Source organism: Phasianus colchicus, chromosome 2 (genome assembly GCF_987193195.1).
Source record: "Phasianus colchicus chromosome 2, bPhaCol1.hap1.1, whole genome shotgun sequence".
Classification (NCBI taxonomy): Eukaryota; Metazoa; Chordata; class Aves; order Galliformes; family Phasianidae; genus Phasianus; species Phasianus colchicus.
Window position 1 is genome coordinate 50577999 of NC_143437.1, and position 25140 is coordinate 50603138.

Consider the following 25140-nt stretch of genomic DNA (forward strand, 5'->3'; position numbering starts at 1 on the left):
GGAATGACTCCAAGCCCCAACGAATCAATGGGCAGAGAGGTACTGATCACCTGGTGACCGTGCTGTTACCAATGGTAACCCTGTTGGAAACCAGGTCATTCCAGTGATTAAACTCATTTACTATACTTCGAACAGGAGAGTTGTTCCGAAAGGATCACAGTAATATTGACTAAAAAGTCAATGAGATGCTGTGGAAATTAACGTTGCACACTTGATACACTTAGAAATGCCATTAACTGGAAACTCAGCTAATCCTACATGTGTGGAGACTGTGAGTTAGGAGAAAAGAAGGCATTCTTCAAGGTTGGGTGAGCACCTCCTGCCACCACTGTATCTGAGGTGATGCACAGAAACTCAGAGCAGTGTGGCCATGAGCCCCAGTTCTGCAAAATTATTTCCATGAATGGAACAAACTGCACAGCCAGAATACTCGGTGTTTAAAAATAAATTATTGCTCTCAGGTTTACTCAGCAATATTTTTTCTCATCTCTGACTTCCTGATATCTTTCATAGCAGATGCGTACCTGGATAACAGCCCCTTATAAAAACAAACCAAAGAATAAAGAACCCATCCTCAGTTCTTTTTTTCCTTTTATTCTTTTTTTTCCCCATTCTTTCTTTTTCTTTTTTCTTTTTTAACTGAAAGCTAAAAAAAATTAAAAATTTATTTCATAGCTATCTAATGTCTTTCAGGGGACATTTATAACAGATCTCAGATGTGTGGGATCTGGTTTATCTGCAGATCAGAAAAAATTGCTGTAACCAAGCAATACAATAACAATTCATTCACCATCAAAAGAATGACTCTCAAGACAAAGAAAAATCATTTCACTCATTTTAAACATGTCTCAGTGATGGAGGCAAAACAAAAGAAGCAGGGCTTACCATGAATACCTCAGATCTAGTTGCCACTGTATGAAGGATGCTGGTTTCATGCACTGACTGTGTGCATATCAAATGATTTTTCTGTAGCACTGTAATGTAGGGAGTCTGGGCCACGGTGGATCCCTGTCATTTTATTTATAGACCAGTTGTCAATATTTTGTCTTTGGAACAACTCCTCTCACCTTGTGCTTTTTCCAGCCTCCTCTTTTTCATTTACAGCACAATTATTCGTTTGTCAGGGCAGTCAACAGGCTGAGCTGCTGTGATTTTTTTCTGAGACTCTCTGTTCTCTCAGTTCCTGACATTCCTAGCATGAATAGGTGCACTAAGATAATTACACTAATCCATCTAGCAAAACACCCAACTTATACATTTGAAGCTAATTAGACAAACTTCAAAATGGGTCATTTTTCAGCCCCTCAGCCTCCCCCTGCTTATGAGCATTACCCCTGAGGGGACTCTTTCTCAATCAGGTAGACATTTCTGGGAATGAGATCTAATGAATCCCTTTACCTCCTGAACTGAAAACCTCTTTTGATTGAAACTTTTAGCAACTGTGGGACAAATTCAAGCATGGCAGAAGTAGAAGCTCTCCCAAGGTAGCAGTGCTGCTTCTTGCTACATAAATTAGGTTTGACCCAGTCTATTGACAGAAGGCCAAACGTATTGCGGTATCCCTTCGTCTCTGGTAAAGAAAGTCAAGGTAAGACTATAGGAATCACTTTCCCTTACTGATATTAGGGCTACAGGCAAATAAGACCTTTGAAATGAAGTGCAAAATGCCTTGCCAGAAATGGGTCTGCTCTCTGTATCATGGAAATGGATTAAATTGCAGGAGTATAAAGGCCTTTTTTTCCCCCAAATTTTTCAAAATGTTTCATCCTGGTGTAGTAAAACTAACATTTTGTGCTCTTTCAATACAAAATGATATTTTGCATTTTTAAAAGGTATGAAAAAATTACTATATATGTATATACATATATATACCTTTCCTTTTTTGATTAAGGGGATTAAGCAGAGGATTGTTTTGATTTATTGTCAACGGGGCTTGCATTCCCATAAACACTTGCCAAGTGCCCATAAGAAACAATTCTGACCTCTCCAGAGCATGCTGCTTAACTAAGAGAGAGCAACAAGAGGCAGCAGGGAAGCAGAAACACTGAGTTTCTGCACATTGAAAGAAATCAAACAGCTACTCAATTTGGGATTCAGTCAAAACATTTAAATGACTCAGAGTCATGCTTCTCTTTCTACATCAGCAATATTACTAGATAAATGAATACCACAGTAGACTTTCAGCCTTGTTGACATATAAAGAAGTGACTGAGTACATTGCCTTTTTGGACATCATTGGAAAAGTGAAAAAGACTTTTTGCAGGGATAGAAGAAAGGATGAAACAGGCAGAAATGTGAAGCATTGCTCATGATAAATAGAACTGGTGGAATAGAGTCATTAACCTGTACTAGTTTTTGTGATCTCTGTCAATTAAAATACAATGAAAACATACTCTAAGAATTTTGATTTTTTTAAATGCCAGTGTAGAGAAAAGCAAATTTCCAGAGCACTAAATATGTTTCTAATCAGCAATAGTCTTATTTTCTTAGATAAGATCTGAATGGCAATATATCTGATCCAAGCAATCCTCAGCTAGATCAGATTTGATTTTTTTCTTTCATAGTTTCCTACACATACAAAGCAGAAGGGAGGAGATTCTGCCTCTGAACTGCACCACACTGTGCTCTGATGTGCAGCACTGCAACACAGCAAGGATGCTGAGCAGGCTTACTGGAGCCAGGCCTGCTGCTGTTGAAGGGACCACGGGAAAGGATTTACCACAAAGCTGGGTGCTTGAGGCAAAAAATCATCAAACTGGGAGAATTAACACACATCTTTTGTTTTCTCTTCCTTTATAAGAAAAGGGTAACACATGCCAGCTGTGAAGTTCAATTATTCCCTGAGACAAGAACACAGGAGAGCTTCCCATCTTCCTGTCTTGATTCCCACCCACCCCCATCTCTTTTTCTATTCTCCTACTGTAATTTTAGAGGTGATAAAAAATGAAAATGGTTTTCCCATTGTAGCACAAGGTCTTTTCTTCTATTACCTGCCACAAGTATAATACCTTGTTATTTTCTGATCTTTTTGCTTCCACAATGAGGTCTGATGGAGCTCCTTAATGATAACAAACCATCACTGCAGTAATATTGATACCTGTTGTAATCACTGGCATTCTGGCTTTTCAATTTTCACTATTTGCCTTGGATCAAGTAGCTCTGTGCTAATGCAACAGAAGGTCACCAGATGAAGGGGCTGATAACAGAGAGGGACTGTTCTACTTAACATGCATGGGGGAATATGCTTTTCAGTCGTCCTCAAGCTAATCTTTCAAGTTGTCCTTTTTTGACTTTCTCAGTTTAATCAGTTTAATCTCATCTTCCCTCTTTTCTGATTACAAGGATTTTCTGTAGAAACCTTGTCTCCACAATAAGGACCATGTGGCAATTTATTCTTATATTGATTTCAACATCTCTTCCTCTACCAGGGCTCTGACACAAGGGGGGAGGGGAGAAGTCAGAGGGGAAGGAAAGGGTCCCTTTAATGTCTTCTCCTGAGTAAATGTGACTACTTTTGTTATAAAGGAATCTGAATACTCCTTTAATATACTTGAAGTCAGAAATGGCAGCCAGATGGGAAATACTCCACTGTGATTAAAAGCTAATGGAGACAGTAAGAATGGTAAAGTAGAATGGACTAAATATGGGGCATCAGTGATCAAATGGTTCAGGCTAGGTTTTCCAGAGCACTCTTTCATGGCTGCTATCACAATTGCTTACCCAGAAGGATGGACCATTTCTTGCCCCACAGAAAACAAGATGGAAGGTCCAGGGACTTATCAGAGAAGCCAGTCTACACAGGTGGGTGTGCATACATTTGCACATGCAGTTATGCATGCAGATGTGACTGCACAGGCAAGCACCAAACCTCTCCTCTGTTTTTGTAAATCTCTCCTGAATAGCAGGAATTCCTGCAAGAATTGATTTTTCCAGATAGAAAGGATGAGGACTGCTTAGCACTGGATTGATATTTTGCCTCCTTACATCCATGATGGATAGAAAGAAGAAAGAAAAGCACCAGGCAAGCTGTTTTCCCACTGTTCCTTTCAGAAAGGATGCTCATGCAGGCATGGAGAATAGCCAATAGTCAGTCCTACTCCATGAGTAGTAGGGCCTTACCCAAAAATCAAGTAAGAGGTCAGGGACAATTCTAACCTTACTGTTGCACCAAGTAAATAAGACTGGAATTGTCCCAGCCGCCCACCCATTTGGTTGCTTCATTTTTAGACAGTGCCTGTACATCACATGTTCACAGCCTTTCTTTCCACAGGCATCTGAAATGTTCATCAATAGTCTCCACCTCCCCCAGGCACACGCTTCTCAGCCTGTGAGTAACAAAACACCAATGAGATGGGATCTAATGGAGTTAAGCGGTGTAGCTGCGTAAGCTTGCTCTATTTTTCCTACATGTAATGAAAGATTTTACTTTCTCTTCAGGGTTCCTGGAGATAATGATATACTATAGCCAGTGGAGATGAACATCTGTTTTAAGAACTGTGAACTTACAGAGATCATTTGTCTATCTGATCTTCTTTTCTTGTTTTTCACTGTGTTCTATTCATTTCTCTGTTATTTAAATAGATGTGAAATCGCTAAACCACTAGGTTGAAGTAACAGTTAAACAACAACAGAAATTAAAAAAAAAGGAGGGAGGAGGCTCTCTTTTCTTCTCAGATGATTCTTGGTAGAAATTCCCCTACTTTTGAGTGAGCTTTCTTTTCCTTTCACAGTGAGAAGACTTGGATTCATGAGTGCATATCTACTTAATGGAAATATGGTAGAGTTATGCCCAGAGAACAATATATCCTTTAATCTGCTCATGCTAATTTGGTAAGTATAGTATGGAGCTGGCACTTCAAATGCAGGCTGTAAATGTACTTGAATTGGTTGCTGTTTAATTTATGCAACTGGCACACACATGCATGAACCATTAAAAAAAAGAGAAAGAAAATAATTTACTATGAGTCATCTCTTCCTTTTTAATATTGCAAGTGACAGTTACAGGCCAAAAAAAAAAAACGCAACAAAACTAAGCATGAAGCTACTGTCATCAAAGTCTGCATATGAAGGACATGGTAGAGCAGGCAGTCACTATTACAGCACCAAGCTTGCCTTGCTTCCTCCTTTTCAGTTTAGCAGAGAAGAGGGAAGCCTCTGACCCAGCTGGTACCCTGGCTGTACTGGTGCCTCTATTCTCTGTTCTATTGGAGGATGAGCAGCAGGCACAGCAGGGCAGCCCTGCACCCATAGCTTTCCTAGGAATGGCAGCAAGGAGCAAGGATGGAGAGCATAGAGACTGACTAAGCCCAAGACTAGTCTATAAAGAGAAGGTTATGTACTAGGTTTGCTTTCCAGAAGGGTGGAGGGCAAGTAACACATTTTTGTTTCATTACTTGTATTCAACTATAAAAAAAATTGGAAGAATTGGGACATCTTTGCAGGAAGTAACAAATTACCCTTCAGAAAGCAGAGCTTAACTTCCCTACAGGCAAGAGAAAAGGGAAGAAGCTTGCTAGAATACAAGTTGTCTGGCAACACAGTAGAGCCATGTATGACTAGACTACCACCTGTATAAAACGGCTTCCCACAAGACCATAAAACCACTTTGCTAAAAAGTGAAGTCCCACACTGTTAACATGACAGCCATGAAGGCAAAGTGAAATGCTAATCTTCTTTCTCTTGTGCCCTACCCCACTCTCACAACTTCCACAACTACTACAAAAGTCTGCAAACATAAGCGTTAGCTTTAGCCTTCCAGAAACCTCTTAACTAGTTTTTCCCTGTAAATATGACAGATTCATTCTTGAGTCTCCCGGTTGAATTATTTTTCTCACCCCAGCGCTATCCATTGTGTGGATGCTGCAGTCACAGTCCATGAAATGAATAGTATTTGTTACAGTTCATATAAATAATCTTATCACATGAATATAACATAAATTTCCCCAGTTGAAAATACAGCTCATGAGACAAAATCCTTGCAAAATAGCATCTCCCTAAAAAAAGATTTCAGCAGTGTGGAAAGAAAATAGCAACAAGCAAATGGAAAATGACACAGCCCTACAATTCCTGTGCTTGCATTTTCCTGTTGGATTGAAGAAGGCTGTAGCAATCTTTGCTTATCTATATCCACAGCCATCTGGTCTGTCTCTTACCTGGAATAGACCAGGAGACTTCTGGATGCGTATTGGAACCTTAGGGGTCTCTGTGTCTATGAACTGAAGAGCCATTTTTTTATGCACTTGAATCTTGGGCAAGAGGGAGGGGAGGGTGAATGAAACACAGGATTTACCTCTCCATCCACAGGACGTTGATGTATAATGATAATTGGTAGGGGGGAGAGGAGGAAAAAAAGAGCTGGAGCACAAATGACCCATGTCTTTTTTTTTTTCAGATTGTAACTGTCATATCCTCAATTATCTGGCAGATGTCCTCTCTATCTGAGCACTAAGATTTGGACCTACAAATTTTCCCGATCAAATCTGTGTGTTTTCTTGACGTCTCACCCTCTACTAAGCTGAAGAAGTTAGGAGAAGGTATCCATCTACAGTAGCCAGGAACCAGAAGATCCTGGCAGGACAGCAGTGCCAACAGCACCAGGAGAAGCAATATAAGGGCTGTGTATAGAAAGCAGTTTGATAATGGAAGAGAACAGGAAACTTTTAAGTTGCTGAGCACAAACTTGTTCTTTCCAGAAAACTGGATTACAAATAATCCTGTCTGTAAGTTACTAGGCAAAAAAACCCCATAACAACAACAAAAAAACAGCTGACCTCAGTTCATCATTCCCTTTTGGGAAGAAAAAGAATTTGGAACAATTCTAAGACATGCATTTTTATTCACAAAAAGTCCTGATGTAACATCTGCAGCAAGATAAAATCTGGATTTTCAAGTGAAATCAGCTTTGTAGGTCAGCTGGTGCACTCACAGTACTGTAAAATCAGGGTGATACCATGTAACACAAAGCCATATTTTTCCTTAGTTACCCTAATTGCATTGTGCTGTTTAATGATCATCATGCAAACGCAGAAAGGGGAAGAACTTGCATGGTAATGGAAAATCTCTCTGTTCCCATAATGTATTTATTGAGGGTTTTCCAATTAGTTTTATTTATTTAAAAAAAAAAAAAAAAAAAAAGAAAGAAAGAAAGAGAAAAGAAAAAAAATAAAAAAGAATTACGAGTAAAAAGAAATTAGAGAGAAAAGGCATTTGTGATTGAATTAGTGAATCCAGAACAAAATCATTAATAGATGTATATTATTAAAATAGAGTAATAATTTTGTCTGAATGATTAGCCAGAGTTTCAAAGCTTACCAGAATTATTTTTATTAGCATAAGAAGTCAGCAGCTTAAGTCAATTGTACTCTTGGCATAATCTTAAAATAATCTTGTTTACTTACCCCCCCAAAAAAGAAAGGAAAAATTTCACCCAAGGCCCATTTTTCTGTATTCAATAAAATTGAGACCATTAGCAAAGACTATTATTTTCATTCAGGAATTCCCAGATCTGCCAATTGAGAGAGCTTAATGTCCTACCCTTGCTAGTGGGCTGCTCCCTCTCTGCAGCATATGGACAACACTTCTTGCAAGATTTCTGCTCTGTCACAAGCAGGCCTCAGTGAAAAACCCTTGTGTTTGAATCAGCATGTTTTTCACGTCATTGTCTTAGCTCTGATACAGCAGTATTCTTCATAGCATCAAAGGAACCCCATAAATACTGAAGAAGTCAAAGGGGAATGCGTGTGCAATTTGGGGAAAATGGAGGACCAGGTACCAAGACATTTTATCTGGAGAAGGATACAAGACTATGAAGAGCAAAGCTAATTCACTGCAGGTTTTGCCTGAGTACTCTCAAGTCCTTTCCTGCATGACAGAAATGTTTCAAGTTCTGCTTGTTCCATAGTTAGCCTTGACATGGAGCCAAATACTTAATCTAGGATCTGGGAATCTCCCCATATCCATAGTGGATTTACTACTTCACACATTAAAATGTTCAGTCAGCTGGTGCTGTCCCTATCTTTTTCAAGTATCCTTTTCCTCATAACTTAAATTGATTCTAATAAAATGGATAAGACATAAGATTTTATAGGCTCTTTCTCCTACTCTGCTCCTTCCTATTCACTTACTTTTTTTTTTCTTTTTCCTGAAATAAGATTACCATATAATATTCCTTCTACTGCAGCACAGCAGTTGGGTATAACCTTTTACTCTGATTTGTCATTTCATTCCCATATTAACTGTGTTGTGGAGACCTGTCAATTCCATTTATTGGACATCTTTAAAATCTGTGCTTCATTAATGACTGAGGCAACTAAAACTCTGGTGCATGTCTTGGTTTTTTCTCAGCCTGAATATTTAAATGTGTTTCTTGCTGGTCTTCATCCATTTATTCTATCTAAATTGCAATCTGTGCAGTCATTTGCCTGGCCTGATTCCTTTTTTTTTTTTGAGTGTGTGTGTGTGTGTGTGTGCGCGCTTCACATTCTCCTATGAAACTCTGTTACTTGGGCCACCATTTTTTCCTCTTTCTTTCATATTCCATTAAATATTTTGACACAGGCTCTGCTTTATTTAAAAACCATCTTCTCATATGGTCATGGAAGGAGGCTAGTTTATGAGAGCAGAGAGGGTCTGACACCACAAGACCTTTGTATTGTATTTTGTTACAAAAGAACCAGAGTTTTGGTGATTACATGAAAAATGCATCAATAGTGATGAAACAGAAGTGCAGTACAATTAACTTCATTCCAGTGTCAATATTCCTTTTACAATTGTTTTGTGTATTGCAGCTGACAATCCTTGTAAAATTAAAACAATAAACAGTAAAACTTAGATTAATTCTAAAACTCTTCAGGATTCACCTGCCATTTCAGGTCTTTGTCTTGTGTCTATAAAATCTAGCCTTTCTTGACTAAGAAGTCTTTAGGCTCTTCTCAGATTTTCCAATCTATGATCAAGCTCCAAATTAAAAACGTGTTATTAACTTTACACAGACTGAGTTGGAGGTAGTGCACTCCTTGTTGCCTCAGCTTTTTCTGATAACTTTTTCAGTGATTTACCACACAGCTGTGGCATCTTTTCTGGGAATGAGAGGGTATGAAACCCCATGCTGAGCAAATAATGTTACAGAACTTGTAAGAAAATCAGACAAATGACCTGACTTACCCCAGCATTAGTCTTGAAATCACAGTAGATAAAGCAATGCTTTCTGGTCAAGACCTTGGTTTCATCTGAGTTCTGTCAATTCAGTTTAATACCTCTCTACATGACAGCCTTCCATTTGCTAATTCTAAAAGCAATGTTTTTCTCCCACAATTCCCTTATTTTTTGTTTCTCTCTAATTTAAAATATTTGTGCTGCTGAGTCATCACTGTCAGGAAAAAAAAGACCTCATGTTCTTTCTATTCACTAAATTCTTATTTGTTTTGTTTATGAGTGATGTGTAGTTCATCCTTATAACTTCCAGCAGGCTCATCTATTCATAGGTCTTATACATTAAGTGCAAAGTAATATAAACCACAGAAGTCAGACACAAGGTAGGTGTACTTCTTCCTTTACTCATTCTAAGGGTGGATATCTCACATAAAAAGACAGCTCTTGACTCTTGAAATAATCTGATGCTTTTCCACACTGAAGCTGATCCACTCCAGTGACAACTCTAGGCCCCTTCCTTCTTACTTTTTTCCCCCTATGAAATAAACCAATTCAGGGTTTGTCACTTTTCATGCTGTCATGATGGTTATCCAAAGATTTCATCAAAGAACAGATATCCAGAATTTGGAGAGCTAAGCCCACATGCACGATCTATCCCTCGTGACAAGGTGTAACCTGACAGTCCATGGAAACGTAGCTTAAGTTTTCAGATGTGCCCAGAGATCACAGTCATTTTGCATCAGGTGCTACCAAGTATCTGAAGAACATTGCAGAATACGTACTGGGAGATCCTGTTGCTAGCACAAATCTAGTGTATCTTGATTTCTCACTCCATTCTTTTTACAAAGACATTCTTTTTGAGAGATATATTAAACCATATCTCCCCATTACAACAGCAGTACTCTTCCATCACCTTTACTTATGTCAGATGTAGCATGTGGCTCAAGCTCACCTCCATTTACCTGATGCATTACCATCGTTTTGAAGGGCAGATGTTCTCACATCCCATGCTTCAACAGGCTCAGCTCTCTTCTATTGCTTTACAGAGATGTGGTTCCAATGAGCAATAACACTTTTGTGTCACACCCTGACAGATCTGTACACCATATCACCATGCGCACAGATGCATTCCTTAAACTGCTGCCATTTGTCACCATTTCTGTTCCAAAACATCCACTGTACATTGGTTTTACTGCTCTACTTGGGATTGCTATTGCAATATTCGAAGTATTTATCTGTTTTTTGTCTGAGGAAAATGCTCATCATGTACTGCTATCTCAAGAACAGCAATTCCAGTTCATAAGCTTTCAAACTTGCTTTCATCCTGTAATGGAGTAAAAGCCTATCCATTGGAAGGCTTCACAAGCTGATATTCTGGCAAAAGAATAAAGCAACCCTGAGATTTTTACTTGAAAAATGGCAGATTTTGACACCCTTGAGAAAAGAAGTCCTGGCCCTCAGAAGTGCTCTTCTGCATGCCTTCCTTCAAATAGATACCCCTCTGTGAAGCACTTCTGGGAGAAAAATTAAAAATCAAAAAAGATCCAGCCAGCTTTCCTCACACACTTAGTGCTGAAGGTCCATAACCTAGCCCTTCACAATGCCCTTCAAAATGTGCTTACTATCTTGGGTGTCTTTCAGTCTCCTTGTTTGCTCTCAGCCATGATAACTGATCAAGCAGGCAATAGCAGAAGGCAAGGAAGCATCATAAATGTTTAAGAAACCTGATAAAACTTTCAAGCCAGCTACTGCCTCCCCAGCCAGAGGAAAGCATTAGGCCCCAGGTGTGGTTGCTGTGGTAACACTGCACCACCCTATAGCACTGTAGCTGCAAGGAGTCAACATCACATGCCTCGGTGGTCTCACTGTCCACAGGTGCAGAGAGGGACACAGCAGTATTACCTCAAGTAATTCTCACTTCGTCTTGTGGAAGGACTCTCTGAGGGTGTGTACGGCTTGAGGGCTGACCTTTCACTTCATGCTGCCAGAGCAACCCTTTTTTCTCAGACCTATAACGTTTACACCTTTATTTCTGAAACAGCAAGGAAGGAGGGCTTTAAATAATGCATTCCCACACAAATGTCAGGGATGGATGAACTCATTTGAACCAAAGAACAGTTGGAAAAGTGGTATTCAAACAGCACACCTGAAGTCAGCTGTGAAATCACTCTTCCACTACAAAGCACCACCAAAGAGCAGGAGAGGTGCCTAAAGAAGGGAACCATCACTACCACCAGCATCCCTCAATGACTGTCCTATAGCTCCACTGCCTCATCTCCTGGCAGAGGGTGAAGGGTAACAGCTTTATTCTTCTCTCTCCTTCCTGAAAAGGAAGAAAAAAACTGTAGTTTGTTTAAAAGAAACCAGGGCACAGCAACCCTTTAAACAGTTATTGCCAAGGAATTCATGAGTTATACTGAATGTATTTTATTGAATTTGAAAAAAAAAAAAAAAGGTATTAGGACAGAAAGCTGAGGAGAATTACCAATTTTGCAATAGAAGTATGATATATGTATGTTAGCTGTAAGGACCTGAAGAAGACTATCCACAATAGTTTTCAGTGCCTATGAGTATAATCATAGATGGAGAAGAAAGATGAGAGGTTAGTGAAGTTAGTATTACAACTTGCTTATAGGTGGGAAGCTAAAAGACCTTCTCACATAACCATATGGAGGGAAACAAGATCACCTGTGATACGTGCTCCCAGGCTAGAACCTGGAGCTTAAATTTTTATAAGTCCTTGGGACTTCATAACCTGTTCAAACATTAGAGAAGACAATTAAATGAGCAAACATAGGTTTTTGTTGCTCTCAGTAGGAATTCCTGGCACTAACCATTCTGAAATGATAGCCTTAATATGCTGATTTCAAAGGATTTACACTCTGCAGGAGTTTTGTCCTCTGACTGTGTCAACTATAACAATAGTGGATGGAAAACTGAATGAGTTGTAATTGGTTTTACCAACTGGACAGCAGCAACAGATGGATGAAAAGAAATCACAGATGATCTTCATCAAAAGTGTCATGCTCTACAGCACTCTCAGACTACATGGACTTCTCTGGTACCATATGTGATTTTCCAGACCCACAGGGCAACGCACTCATAGTGTGCTCAAATGTTTGAGGTTGATCTCATATATTTAAGTCTGACTAGAAAAAATCCATTGCCTTTCAGAATCTCACTGGATATACCAAAGTGTCTGCAACTTACTTATTGCAGTACCAACAAAACCAAACAAATCTGTTTCTCTTCTCTGAAAAATTAATCTGTTGCTACACTGAAGATTACTACCATAGAGGGGAAAACTCTGACTTTTCTACATAGTGAGACGTCTCTATCATTTTCAGAAGAACACCCAGCCAATATGATCAAATGACCTGTTGAAGTTGAGATTATTAACATTCTGTTGAAGTTTATATTCTGCTTTGATTAAAGCGATTAAATTAACATCATTATATCAGAAGATATTTTATATCTTCCCAGCTTCAAAATCCAACTCATCTTTGTAGTATTGTAGCTGATAATTATTCAGATACTCTAGCAAAAACCCGAGGCCTTGGTCTTGTGAATCTTTAAAAGTTAAAAAGTCCAGTTTCATATTTCTAGCAGTTGGTTTCTCCTTCTGCCCATTGTACACTTTTCATAGGTGAATAACACAACTGCTTATGTATGACTTCAAAAAAGCAATGTTTAAGAGATTTATTAGAAATAACAGAATTCATTTTTAAAGATGTGATATCAAGGCATAAAAATTGTCATTAGTATCTGAAAAACACTCAGAAAATGTTGATGTTTATTGTCAATTCTGTAGGTAAAATAATGGGACTGGTTTTGTTGTTTTTTTTGTTTGTTTGTTTTACATTTGTTACTATTGCCACATTTAAAGTTATATTTAATAATTTTTAAATAGAGTATGTTTCATGTTTTCTTCAAAGCCAAAAATATACTTTACTTAGATGATGCTTTTATGATCATTGCTACCATTTGAAAAGCAGTTGTTTCCCACTTCTTTTTTTTTTTTTTTTTTTTTTTTTTTTAAGCAACAATTTCCTCTTAATTCTGTTACAACTACTTTCCATGAAGTTTGTCCCAGCTAATAATAACCAAGAATTTGGCTGAACTTTGCAATCATTTAAAAATTTGGAGTCTCTTACTCTCATAACATACTCTTTAAATCAGTATTGTCCCATTTTCACTATGACTGCATATCAAGAGAATGATTAGAAACCTGGGAATTTCACCATTCTTACCACAGATTTCTCAACACAATTTTAACAGAAAAATGCTCTTTTTTCACTATTGTTTCACAGCATTTTTCAGACAGAATACAAGAAATAATCAGAACTGAAAACCAGTGTATTATAAAAAATTAATGGGGTTACATTCCAACTGGCATTAGTCAGAATCCATCCTTTTCCTTTATTTAAAATTATTTTTAGAAAGAGTGAAAAATATTCCATTTCTTGTGTTACAAGCGTAAGAAAAATATTGGTGTAGCAGAACTTTGGGGAATGCCAAGCTTGTCACATGACCACAAAACATGAGCAGGTCTCAGCTAATCTCTTCCATATCCAAAGCAAAGTTTTATCTTTAATTGAAATACATGATAGAATGGAAGAGAAAGGCCAAATGTTAACATGAGCTTTTGATGGGAAAGAGAATTAAAATATGCATGTGTTCACATTTGAAATGTTACATTCTCTTGTTTTTTTCTACCTGAGAAAAAACTGAAAAGGCAGGTCTTCTTGGTGCCCTCTTCTTTTGTTAAGGGAAATCACTGGCAGCCATGAGGGGCATCTGGAAGCTCTTCGTTCTTGCTTGATGTAGTAGAGATCAGGACTGATTCGGTGGCTTTCAGAATCAGCAATGAGGTTTTGAAAGCTATCAGTGCTGGGGAAGGCCTATGGAAACATTTCACAGGTACATTTTCAGGACCAAGGAAAGAAATTGATTTTAATAAAGTCGAGTAAAAAAAAGACTTAAATAGGACTCCAGAAATGCATAAGACTTCAGCAGTCCTCTGCCCAAGGGTGTATTTCTCTCTATAAGTAGTACCCTGTCACCAGGCTCATTTTTAATTACACAAACCAAGGGCAAAATTAAATCTGCTTTCTACTATCATTTTGATGTGATATTCCCTATATCTCTAGGAAATTAAGGTCCCTGCTATTCCCATTCTCTCTTGGGCATTAAAAGGCAAGTCTCATTGTCAACGACAAGAGATATTTTATACTAGAAGGGGGAAAAAAGGTGACTTCTTACCCCCAGCAAAGGATTTAAATCCTCTACACATCTTCAGGAACTCTCAAAGGCAAAAGCAACCACATGTGCCATGACAATGAAAAGGCATTAACCCCAGGACACACCAGACACCAATTGCCAAATGCCTTTCTATTAATTAGTGGAGTTCTTAGTTCAGCTTCTTACTACCTTACTGGAGTGTAAAACCTGCAATACCACAGCACAGTTTGAATTTGCTGCTGCAGCTGCAATACTCAAGTCTGTCGTGAACTTTCTGCCTCCTAGCTCAGAGAGCACGCATCTGCTGTCACACCACCACAGCTCTCTGAAATGACCAGATATAATTGGGTTCAGGGGAGTTCAAAGCTGTGCTCCAGCTTCCTCATATCAAAGTCCATTGATTCAGTGGCAGCTGAAGCACATTGAAATGCTGAAAGGGTGTGAAGGAAGTTATGTGCAGAGTACATTCACATTCACAGAATCACAGAATCATTAAGGCTGGAAAAGGCAACTAAGACCATCTAGTCCAACTATCTCTATGCTATTTTGTAGTTCTACATTTCAGATCTGTCCTGTTAGATATCAGGATACAGAACACAACTGGCTCCTTGTTGAGCTTTCAGGAGTTGGATGTGGTCCCCTGGAGAAGACTATACCTAGTCCTCTAATTGCTGCAAAACATATCTAATTTTTGCTAATTTTCTTTGCTTATTTCATGACTTGATACTTCTGACACTCAGTTACTTTTCTTTTTTTTTTTTTTTAATGTCAGGGCTCTCTCCTGAGATTGTTCATTCATTATATTTATTTTCCTGGACATGATTTAACAAACAATCCCTGAAGAATTTGCAGCTATTAACTTTGTTGAACAGTAACTCAAGTGAGAGTTAAAGGCAAATGGTCTAAAAGAATGTAATGGTCCAAAGCTTCTCCAGGGTATTCATCTCCCCCAAAACTCATTTCAATAATTTATTCCCACAAAGACTTAAAAAAAAAAAAAAAAAAAAGGAAAAGGAAATGTAAAGGAAGTGCTGTTGTTGGTACAAGACTATAAATAGTAAATAAGCATAGCATGGTTAGGGTTCTTTTCTTTAGTTAGTTATTATACTCAAATCTTCACTTTTGTTTCTAGATGACCATTATGCATTGTCCATGCTTACCTTACATTCACTCCTGTAACCTCTTAGCCAGTAAGAGTATTTGCTCAGCTATAAGTCATAAAACAACCATTTGGCTCACACTGCTCTCAGTAGCAACTCTCAGCTTGTAGAGATCTGGACTGGTGTTCACTAGTGACCTTATTGTGGGAGGAAGACTTATTTACCAGCACTAATAAAAATGAGGCAACTGTATGTGGCAGCATAGCTGAATCACCCCATATGGTCTTCAGAGATGGATATGAAGAATATATTTTACATAGGTTGCTCAAAAAGTAATGTCTACTATTTATTTCCATGGAAACTACTACAGATACAAAGAGCACAGTAACACTATTTGAGAGAGCATACTTTCAGCTGAAAGCTGAAATAATTCCACAGGTTATAGAGACAGGCATTTTGTGTGATCGTCTATGATACGACTTCTGGTTCTCAAGTTGGTCTAAGTGTCTTAATCCAGAGTTCATTGCTGTATGTTTAATAGTTTGGTGTGGATCTATCTTTTGCGTACCTTTTCTTTCAGAAAAAAAGGGGCTTTTGTTGTTGTTGTTGTTTCTGTTGTTGTTTTTTAACATTTGATAAGAATGAAGATAACTGTTCTATCACTTGCAGCTTGAGGGAATTTCATGTGCTTTTATGTGAGTCAGAAGTACCTTTCCTTAGTTATACATTTCTTTTAGGATGTTTGTAAGGCTCCCTAAAGAAATCTCTTTGTATCAGGCATGCAACAAGAAACACAGAGCTAAAACCCACTGAAATCAGATGGAGCATCTTCATTAATACCTATTAGTTTTGAATCAGGTCACCTGCCAAGAGCTATTAGGGCTGCCCCATACCAGTACAGATAGGCTATCTTTATAGGCTTTTCTGCAGTAAATTCATTTAAAAAAAGAATAATAATCTATCCTCAGTCAGCCTGAAACAATTTGTGAGCAGTATAGCTGGAAAGAAATTGGAATTCTGATCAAGTAAAGCACTAGGAGACTGGCATTGCCATTTTAGCAGAGGTGCAAATTCATGTCCAAGTCCTTCCCTCTTACATCCATTGTCAAGAAAGTTATTCACTGTAGGTCTCCTGGGAGAATGTGCTAACCAACCAGAAGTGCAATGAAGATAATTGTAGACCTACTTGGTAAAAAAGGAGTAAAAACATTTTGTGTCAAATGAAATATTTCTTCTGGTTCAAAACTATCTCTTCCTTTTTTAGATTTATTTTATTTTGATGAAGATAAAGAATTCCTAAAGAGGAATGAAAAATATATATATATTTCTATTATTTGTTCAGTAGCCCAGCCAAAAAAAAAATCTATTATTCCCACTGTGCTACTTCTAACCTTCCTATTTCATTCAAAGTAGGTTTACACAATTTGCTTTCTAAAGAGCCATGGCATCAGGATCTGTAGAACAGCCAGGGTCAAAATTTTACTATTTTTGAATACACCTACAATACACACAGATTTGCATAATAGGCCCTAATGCCTTCTTCAGAATCATTATGGTCTATTGAGTAAATAATGTGTCTATTGAAAATGGTTGAAATACCCATTTAGCTGATAGACGCTATTGACTCCTAATAAGAAGCTATTAGAGTTGAATAAATATTATGCATTTTAAAACTTGCCTAAATATATTCAATTTCCACATATTTTCATATTTACACAATGGACTGTAAAGAACATGTTGTATCTGCCCACAGACAGCTCCAAGAGAGAACATCCTTTTTTTGTAGGGTTTTTCATAACCTTGTGGTGTGGGAGTAGGTTATATTTGGGTGGTTGTTTTGTTTTTGATGAGGTTGGCATGGGGGAGCAAACCAAAACAAGAGAGAAAATTAAAGTAAATGATTTAGTACTTAAATAAAACTAAGCTTTATATTTTCAAAGAGTTAACATGGGATTCAGATATGCTCTCTTGGACTTATATGAGGGATAGCACAACACATTCTTTACAGTCAATTGTTTAAATATGTAAATACATGGAAGAAGAATGAGGGTAGTTAGGCAATGTGCAAAATGCATATTTGTATTTATTCAGCCTTAAATGTTTCCTTGAGAGCTGATAGACTCTCTCAAACTAAAGTATACTTGGATAATTATCCATATATAATTTTTTTTGCTAATCCATAGCAATTTTGAAGCAACGGTAATTAACTGTGCCTGTTCAGCATCAAGATTTCAACTCCAGATGTGTCTTAGACGACTTTCTTGTTTCTCATCTCATAGATTCAGATCTTGGATCTTGGATCCCAAGTGCAGACACTCTGCTGCTACAGGGACATAAAAAAGCAGCCGTGACTTAAAGTTGGAACTGAAGCGTTTCCTGTATACGCTGAGTTCACAAGAAATCAAGCCAGGGAAGTGGCTGCTGCTATTCTGTTTCTCACAGCAGATTATCTGCTTGTAAAGAGCGAGTACATCCCTCCTCCTCCTTTAGGCCTGAGCAAGTACAGGCAGTGATAGAAGTGGTCAGCTCCATACACTTTCAAGCCAGCTGATTCCACGTTCACCAGCAATCATGGATTCTATTTTTGCCATGCTCTTGTTGATTTAAAATGGTTCATGTACTTATATATACTATGGGCTTTCATCAGCTTCTAGAAGATCATCAGAAAAACGTACCAGCAGTTTGCAGCAGGGGTCAGAGGAGGAGACAGGTATTCACAGGAGATTTTCAGCACCCATACATGACATTCAGGAGTCTAACAGCATATGAAGGGCTGTGCACAGAACTGTGGAGCTTGTTTCCACATGTCAGGCTCAGCCACTAGCAGGCCTGACCACACAGTCATTGCCTGTGTCTGCTCTACTCCACCTCCTCAGAAGATCAGTTCTCCAAAAGGTTGCCTCAGCTGTATATCGCTGTGACAGTGTCATGCAAATTGTTTTCTCAGTTTATTTAATTTGATGTTGGCAAGAATGGAGGGTTAATGGCCTTGGCACAAACACATCTTGCTGCTATTTTCCAGTCGGTTCCCTGAATGTCTAAACACTAGAATATCTTCCTTGGTCTGAAAATGGCAAGGAAACAAAGAAAGGTCTAATTTAGGCATTAGTCCTATCCAATTGTGAGCTTGGTCTTTCACACCTTAGTCATTCTGCTCATGTGGCAGTAAGCACAGTCGATAGGAAGACCCCTTCTCCTTTTCCTTCTCCCTCCAGCCTCCTCATCATGGTAGCTCCTCAGGGAGGACCAAAGCATCTACAGGAAACAGGGATCTTTCAAAGCACTAGGCTGTCAACAAATCATGATGCAGAGATTTTTACATCCCATATTTTTAGATAATTCTCCTCTCTGTGCTTGAGGGGTTCTGAACTACCAGTGACAATTACTCTGACAGACTAAAAGTCTCTACAGATGCCCCTTCAGCACTGGGGGTGCAACATGGTCCCACATCTCGCCTTCACCTCTACACGACTTGTCTTGCCACTTGTCAGTCATTTGTCCCCTAGCTGCCAGAAAGGCAGAGAAAAGGACTGCATCCCATGTCCTGCCAGAGGTAGTTGTCTTTTCTCAAGGGTTATGTTCAAATGTGTCACAAACAGGACAACAAATTCCCTCCCTTCTGATATCTCTGACAGGTGAGAAGCAGAATTTAAAGGATTTGAGAAAAAAAAATGTCAAGATGGGAGATATAATAGCTAATTAATTTATCACCTTTATTTATTCTTTATTTATTTATCAATTCAAAACAACATATATGTTTTCAGTGGTTTGCAGAAGTCCTCTTAACTTTGCCTTTCATTGTCCCTGAATAAACTTCAAGGCACTATCTGATCACTTTTTCTGAGAGCTTATGATTTGACTAAAAGGCAATGACATTTTCAGTTTAAAGTTCAGTTCCTTTCCTCCCTTTCTTCTCTATCCCACAAAAAAGTTAGAGTGGGAATCTTTCTTGAAAGACCTCTGTCTTTCAAGCAGCATTTGCAAGAGTAGGAGCTCTGGAAAGAGTAGAAGCCAAATAATGCTAATGGGGCAAATGCAATGTAATCACTTATGTGTGCTGGTTATATCCTGAGACAAATTGTTTCTTAATGCTGAGGTCAGACAAGGTTTAATTAGGAGAAATACAATTGGTATAAAATTTTGCAGCAGGCTGCTTGTTTGGTATCATGCCAAGTCAACATCAAGCCTTTCCAAATGGAAATTTTCATTAGAAGCCATTGGCAGCCTGGTTAGGCTGAGTTTCAACTTTTTCGAGTCTCCTGGTAACATGAACCTGAAACTCAGCATATCTGCTTCCTAATAACAGGTTGTCCCTATTGCAACTGTTCTCACACACACACACAGCTTCTACATATGTAGTAACATGTGTGCTCAAGATTTACAGTGCCTCCATTCTTCTGACTTGAAGCTGTTGAAATCTTCAGATAGGCGTAAACTTCATCTTTAAGAGCACAAGCAAATGAAATTCTATTTCTGTCTCTTTTTTCATACCATATAGAGAAAAATCTTTGAGCCTCAGAAGAGGAAGGAAATTTCTAAGCTTTTTTTGTTATGACCCTTCTTTGTTCTGTTTATATGACTCTTTGCAAGATTCTCTAGGTTTTTTTATTATTATTGATGCTTAAAGCACTGATACTGCTCTTTACATTGATTATCACAACAATAGTGCTCATGTTGCTGAGGTTAAGGCTCTATCAGCATTTCTTTTATAAACCCTGCTGATCAAGAGAAAAATGTTTAAACTGACTGAGAAAGCTTGCCCCAGGATAGAATTTTTTTTTCTTTCCTTAATTTTGTGAGGTAAGTCAATGTTCATAAAACTAAGGGATGAGTATTCTAACTTGTTGTGTTGAAGGTTTCTTCCACTCCTTAGCATTCCTCAGTCTCAGTTTGTGCCTTTTCTTACATGGAGAACATCCTCACATGGAGAACACTGATGAATGGCATACAAATGGAGTGACCTGTTGCTTGGCACAGCCTGGCAGATTTAAAGTATAGCTACCAAAGATGCTTAATACAGAAAGAGCTGTCAGCAAAAGGCAAGAGCAGTGGAGGATTTGTGAGTACTTCAAGAGCTGGCTGGGATATCAGATGAGCTGGCATAGCAGAAGGGAGGACTTGTGAGCCAAACTGCCACTGGAAATAAGACAAGTCAGGTTATAGGAGGAACAAACTGCTGGGAAGAAAATGGCAGAGACCCAAGCAGGTAGTCATGGTATTGCAATTTGCCAAAGTAAACAGGAACCTTTTCATTTCAGCTCCTCTCTGCCTTGATTCAAATCATACCTGAATCAGCATTTACAGAGCCACCTCCTCCCTGAAGGTGACTTATTCTCTTCCTTGTGTTCCCCTGTACTCAGTCCCCTATTTTGTCTCTCTCTTCTGCTCCCACTGGCTTTTGATGATTTCCTTTCTACTGCCTAGCTGCAGGCCAGAGGAGGTGCACTGCTACCTGTGTACTCCTTCTGCTCTGCGCCAATCCTTCTGCATTTGTCTGTTGGATGAATCCTTATTCCTGGCCTGTTGTTTCTGGCTTTCAACTGTTCACTTGCTCAGCTCATAACACAAGTGACAACTACCCCTATTCTCTGTGGATAAGTGTGTACTGGGAGAGAAGAAAACAGAAAACCAGACATGTTGCTGATCCTCATCTCTGCCCACATGCTCTAGCTAAGGTCCTGTCTTTATAACAGAAGAAAAAAAAAATGGCTATTCAAGTTTGGCAAGAATATAAGTGCAAAAATCTACTGCACATACATGATCTTCCACATAATCTTGAAATATCTGTGCTGTGGAGTTACCAAAATCTCTGGATAGAGATTTGGTGATTTAAAAAGCTTGTATGGGTTTTATGGAGGAAAATAACTTTTGATGTAAAATAATAGATTCTTCCAAGCTACAGGTAGCTCTTAATAGTTGTTAGCAGCAGCTTTTTGACAACTGCTCTCCCTTTATAGTTAAAACTTTGGGGTTGAAAGGAGAGGAAAATCCCTTGCTTTGTATGAAAAAGACTCTCAGCGTTACTCAGTGGTGCCAGCTACTTGTATCGCCTGTGTTGATGGTTCATGCTGTTTCGTGCATCTGATCCTGAAGCAGTTTAAAAAGGAAGCAACAAAGCAAAAAGATGGTTTGCTTGTGGCTTTTCCTCCAATTAATGCAGACAAGGGACTGTGTTTGCCATCCCTATCAAATTCTGACAGAGTCCAGACTTCTACATCACACATTTAATCTCCTTCCAGTCTGGATTCAGTTTTAAAATAAAGTTCAGTAAATGTATGTTGAGAAATCAGAGGAGAATTTTGGAATGACTAAGTGCATTATTCAAATGAACTCTGCAAAATTCCTCATTATGACTGTTTTTTCTTCTGTAGCAGAAGTCTAGGGCATGCTTTGAGGTACTGGCTGGCTATGTTTCTTTCCCCGCTAAGGCACTGATGTCTGATATGGAGATGGATCTTGCATTTTCAGATATCTGTCTACTGGGGACACAAAGAGAGATCAAAAATGAGATGCTCTTGGTGCTCCATACTTAGGCTGCTTTGAGCTGCCCCATGACCCTGGGAAAACCACTGCACATCTCAACTCTAAGATCGCCTTCATGACTGTCCTGATAGCCCATCTGACTCCCCAGTTCTGCAGAGTCAATTCCCCTTTAGCTCTTCTGGTGTTTACTGCCTACTGGTTGTCCCTTGGCAAACAGATGGCACTTTTTCCTTCACCAAAGAAAAGAATAGACAACAAGGTGGAATAGATAAGCACCTTGATTACCTTTGTTTGAAGTTCTGTTATTTTGCGGTTTAGAGATTCTTGATCTTATTAAACACATTTTTGTGCGCGTCTGACCACAAATCTATGTCATTGGCTCTGGTTCTGGCATCAAAGCAAAGGCTCAGGTTATGAGGTGTAAATATAGTTTCTGCCTTATGACCATCTCTTCTCCAGCTTTTTCCTGAATTATCCTGTAGGCATCTTAGTAACAGATATGATGGCCCTTTCATCACCTCACTTAAAAAAAAAAAAAAAAAAAAATACACTGCCATTTTAGAAACAAAGAAACAAAACAGATGAGCTGAAGGTGTTGTCGTGGAAGTGTTACTTAAAAGCGTGGAAGGGGCAGCTGCCCTTCACTGAGCTGTGCTGAACAGCCAGAGCACAAAGCAGCACTCCCTGGCACGTACAGCCAGGGCCGCGAGCTCTCTGAACACTGTTTGTACAGATGATGAGTCCCCTGCCGAAGTAGGTGATCAGCGGACCGGGGTCACAGATATTAACAGACTCAAAGACACACTGCTGGATGATCAGTTGTACTGGCCATTGCCATGCAGAAGGCACATTGCGGGGAGGCTTGGCAGAGCCGTGGAGCACTGTCTCTTTCCATTTGCATGCAGTACAGGAAAGCAAGGAATGCTTGTCTCCTGCTTAAAGCCAGCTACTGCTGCTTCACTGGGAGCTTTGGCCTTTTCAGTGGGAAACCCAGGAGACAAGCTGTCAAAACAGAAGTCTCTTGTTCAAACTAGTGAGCTTAGGAAGTGAAGGTAGTAAAGAAAATAATATAAAAAAATTTAAAAGACTCAGATCAGTCAAACCAAAGGGAGTTGTTGTTTCTTAGTTTTCTTTTTTTCTTTTTTTCTTTTTTTCTTTTTCCTTTCTTTCTTTCTGAGGTTATTTACTTTTGCAGTTGGTTGGATGCAGAAGTAAGAAGTGTGGAGTTCACTCAAGGCCTTGAAGATAAATTCATAATTCAGTCTTGTAAACAGACAAACAAATAAAAGTTGACTTGCATGGTGGAGGTTTTATATTTTCTCATTGTATTTTCCCTTCTCTGTACAAACCTGCCTGGAAATCTCTGTGGTAATTCTCAGTAACTGCTGTGATGCCTACTGTGCAGAGCAGAGCTGATCAACTGCAAGGAATCCTTCTATTTTTCATCTTTTTTTTATTATTATTTTAATTGTGTCAAATTCCTTCTCCTTAGTAATCCCCCTTACTCCCTCAGGAGCTGAGAGAAGATTTAATTGTTAAATTTGCATAGTAACTCAGCAAACAAACTCTCCCGTTTCGTGTAGACCTTTAGCCATTGCAGGCTTCATTTCAGCTATAAATCAGTTCTCCGTGCTTAGCCATGCTGGCATTTCATCCTCAGGAGGCCAGTGCAGAGAAATGATTGAGGGACAGTTCTTGCGGGAGACTTTTGCTTTTAGGGCTGTTCTTTCATAGCGTAGCTTATTGCAAAATTATGTTGAGAATATGACTTTGCAGGTGGATTGTATTTGCCCTTTTTCCACAACTATCCATGTGATAAAATGATCGTGCCATAAAAGGCTTCTCACTGGTAGGCCCTTTTTAAATTAGTAATTATGAATAAGATAAATAACTTAAATCTTATTTAGTGCAATAAAAACACTTTCACTGTTGCTGTTGGACTGAAAAGTGTAGTTACTCCAAATTCCCAAACGTAGTCCACATTCTAACATCTAGAGACTTTTAAAAACATGACATGGAATAAACAATGACAGAATAGACAACAAACTGCCTTACATTACTCTCATAATTGGATTATTAGACTTTGCCGTCCAGAGGTGCGGTGACACAATTCAGTTTGAGTAGTGCAGCTTTAGTATTTAAGATATTGATGTTAAAACTGTCTGCAGTTCCCTCTACCCTGCTCTCCCAAATCTCTGTTTCTTATGACAAACTGGCTTGACAAGCTACAATCTCATTAATGAAAAGGAAACTTCACAGACAGCAGGGAAAACTGTTACACCAGAGAGGCAGCAGCCTGACTGAAGGTGCGGGGCGCTCCAGCTTTTGATGGTGGCAAACTAAACAATTACAAGTGTCATTTATTCATGACATTAAGAATCTGTGCAGTCTCTATCCTCTAAGGTTTTTAAGACTCAACAAGATGAACCCTTGAGCAACCTGGTCCATGCTCATGGCAATCTCCATTTGGCTTTAGGGTGGCAGGAATAACATACAAACAGTTCATTCACTGATGCTCTGTTTCAGAAGGGCATTTTAAAGAATGCTTTTCACTTAGGAGGAAGCCCCCAGTGTTTCTTATTAAGACCTCATTCTTGAGTTTTGTAAGATGGCAGCCAAGCAGAGAAGTCTCTGGGCAACATGCACAGATCTGCTTGCTTGGAAATTTGTGCACAGAAATTCATAAAAGTTAGATAGCCTCTTCCATTAGCTCTGCTTACACAGCCAAGATAATCATGATAAGATCTGTTTGCTCCACTCCTTAACCACCAAGATTGGGAATCTGTCTTGAAGCACTGATCAGGTCTATCCTCCATCTTTAATTCAGTCAAAACTTACAATAAACAACAGATAAATGCCTCTATCAGGGATCTGTGCTGATCACTACTGAAGAGAGTCATAATTAAGTATATCCCACAGAAGATGCTTGCTGACTTCCATTTTGAAAAGATGAATAACGTTTACATAAATTGTTTGCAGCAAATAATGTATCACAGGGATGGAATCCCCTCTTGCTCTTAGTAGTATATACCACTAAATATCCAAATGAATTAATTATTATTATGCAGTGAGATACAAACCTCATGGGTCACTTCTAAAACATGCTTCATATGCATTAAATCCAACTGACATAAAAGCTATGACAGGTACAAGTGACTCGCATGGC

General features: G+C 38.8%; 1 long non-coding RNA gene across 2 annotated transcripts in view; it reads right to left on the reverse strand.

The window, feature by feature from the left end:
- Positions 1 to 25140, reverse strand: part of LOC149919021 (uncharacterized) — an 82853-nt gene that overhangs the window by 51902 nt on the left and 5811 nt on the right. Inside the window, exon 4 of one of the 2 annotated variants that reach the window (XR_016464320.1) lies at positions 12615 to 14051. The exons of the other annotated variant lie outside the window; for it this stretch is intronic. This is a non-coding gene — a long non-coding RNA (uncharacterized LOC149919021). Of the gene's footprint in view, positions 1 to 12614; positions 14052 to 25140 lie in introns of those variants that run through there. 2 annotated transcript variants of the gene reach the window in all.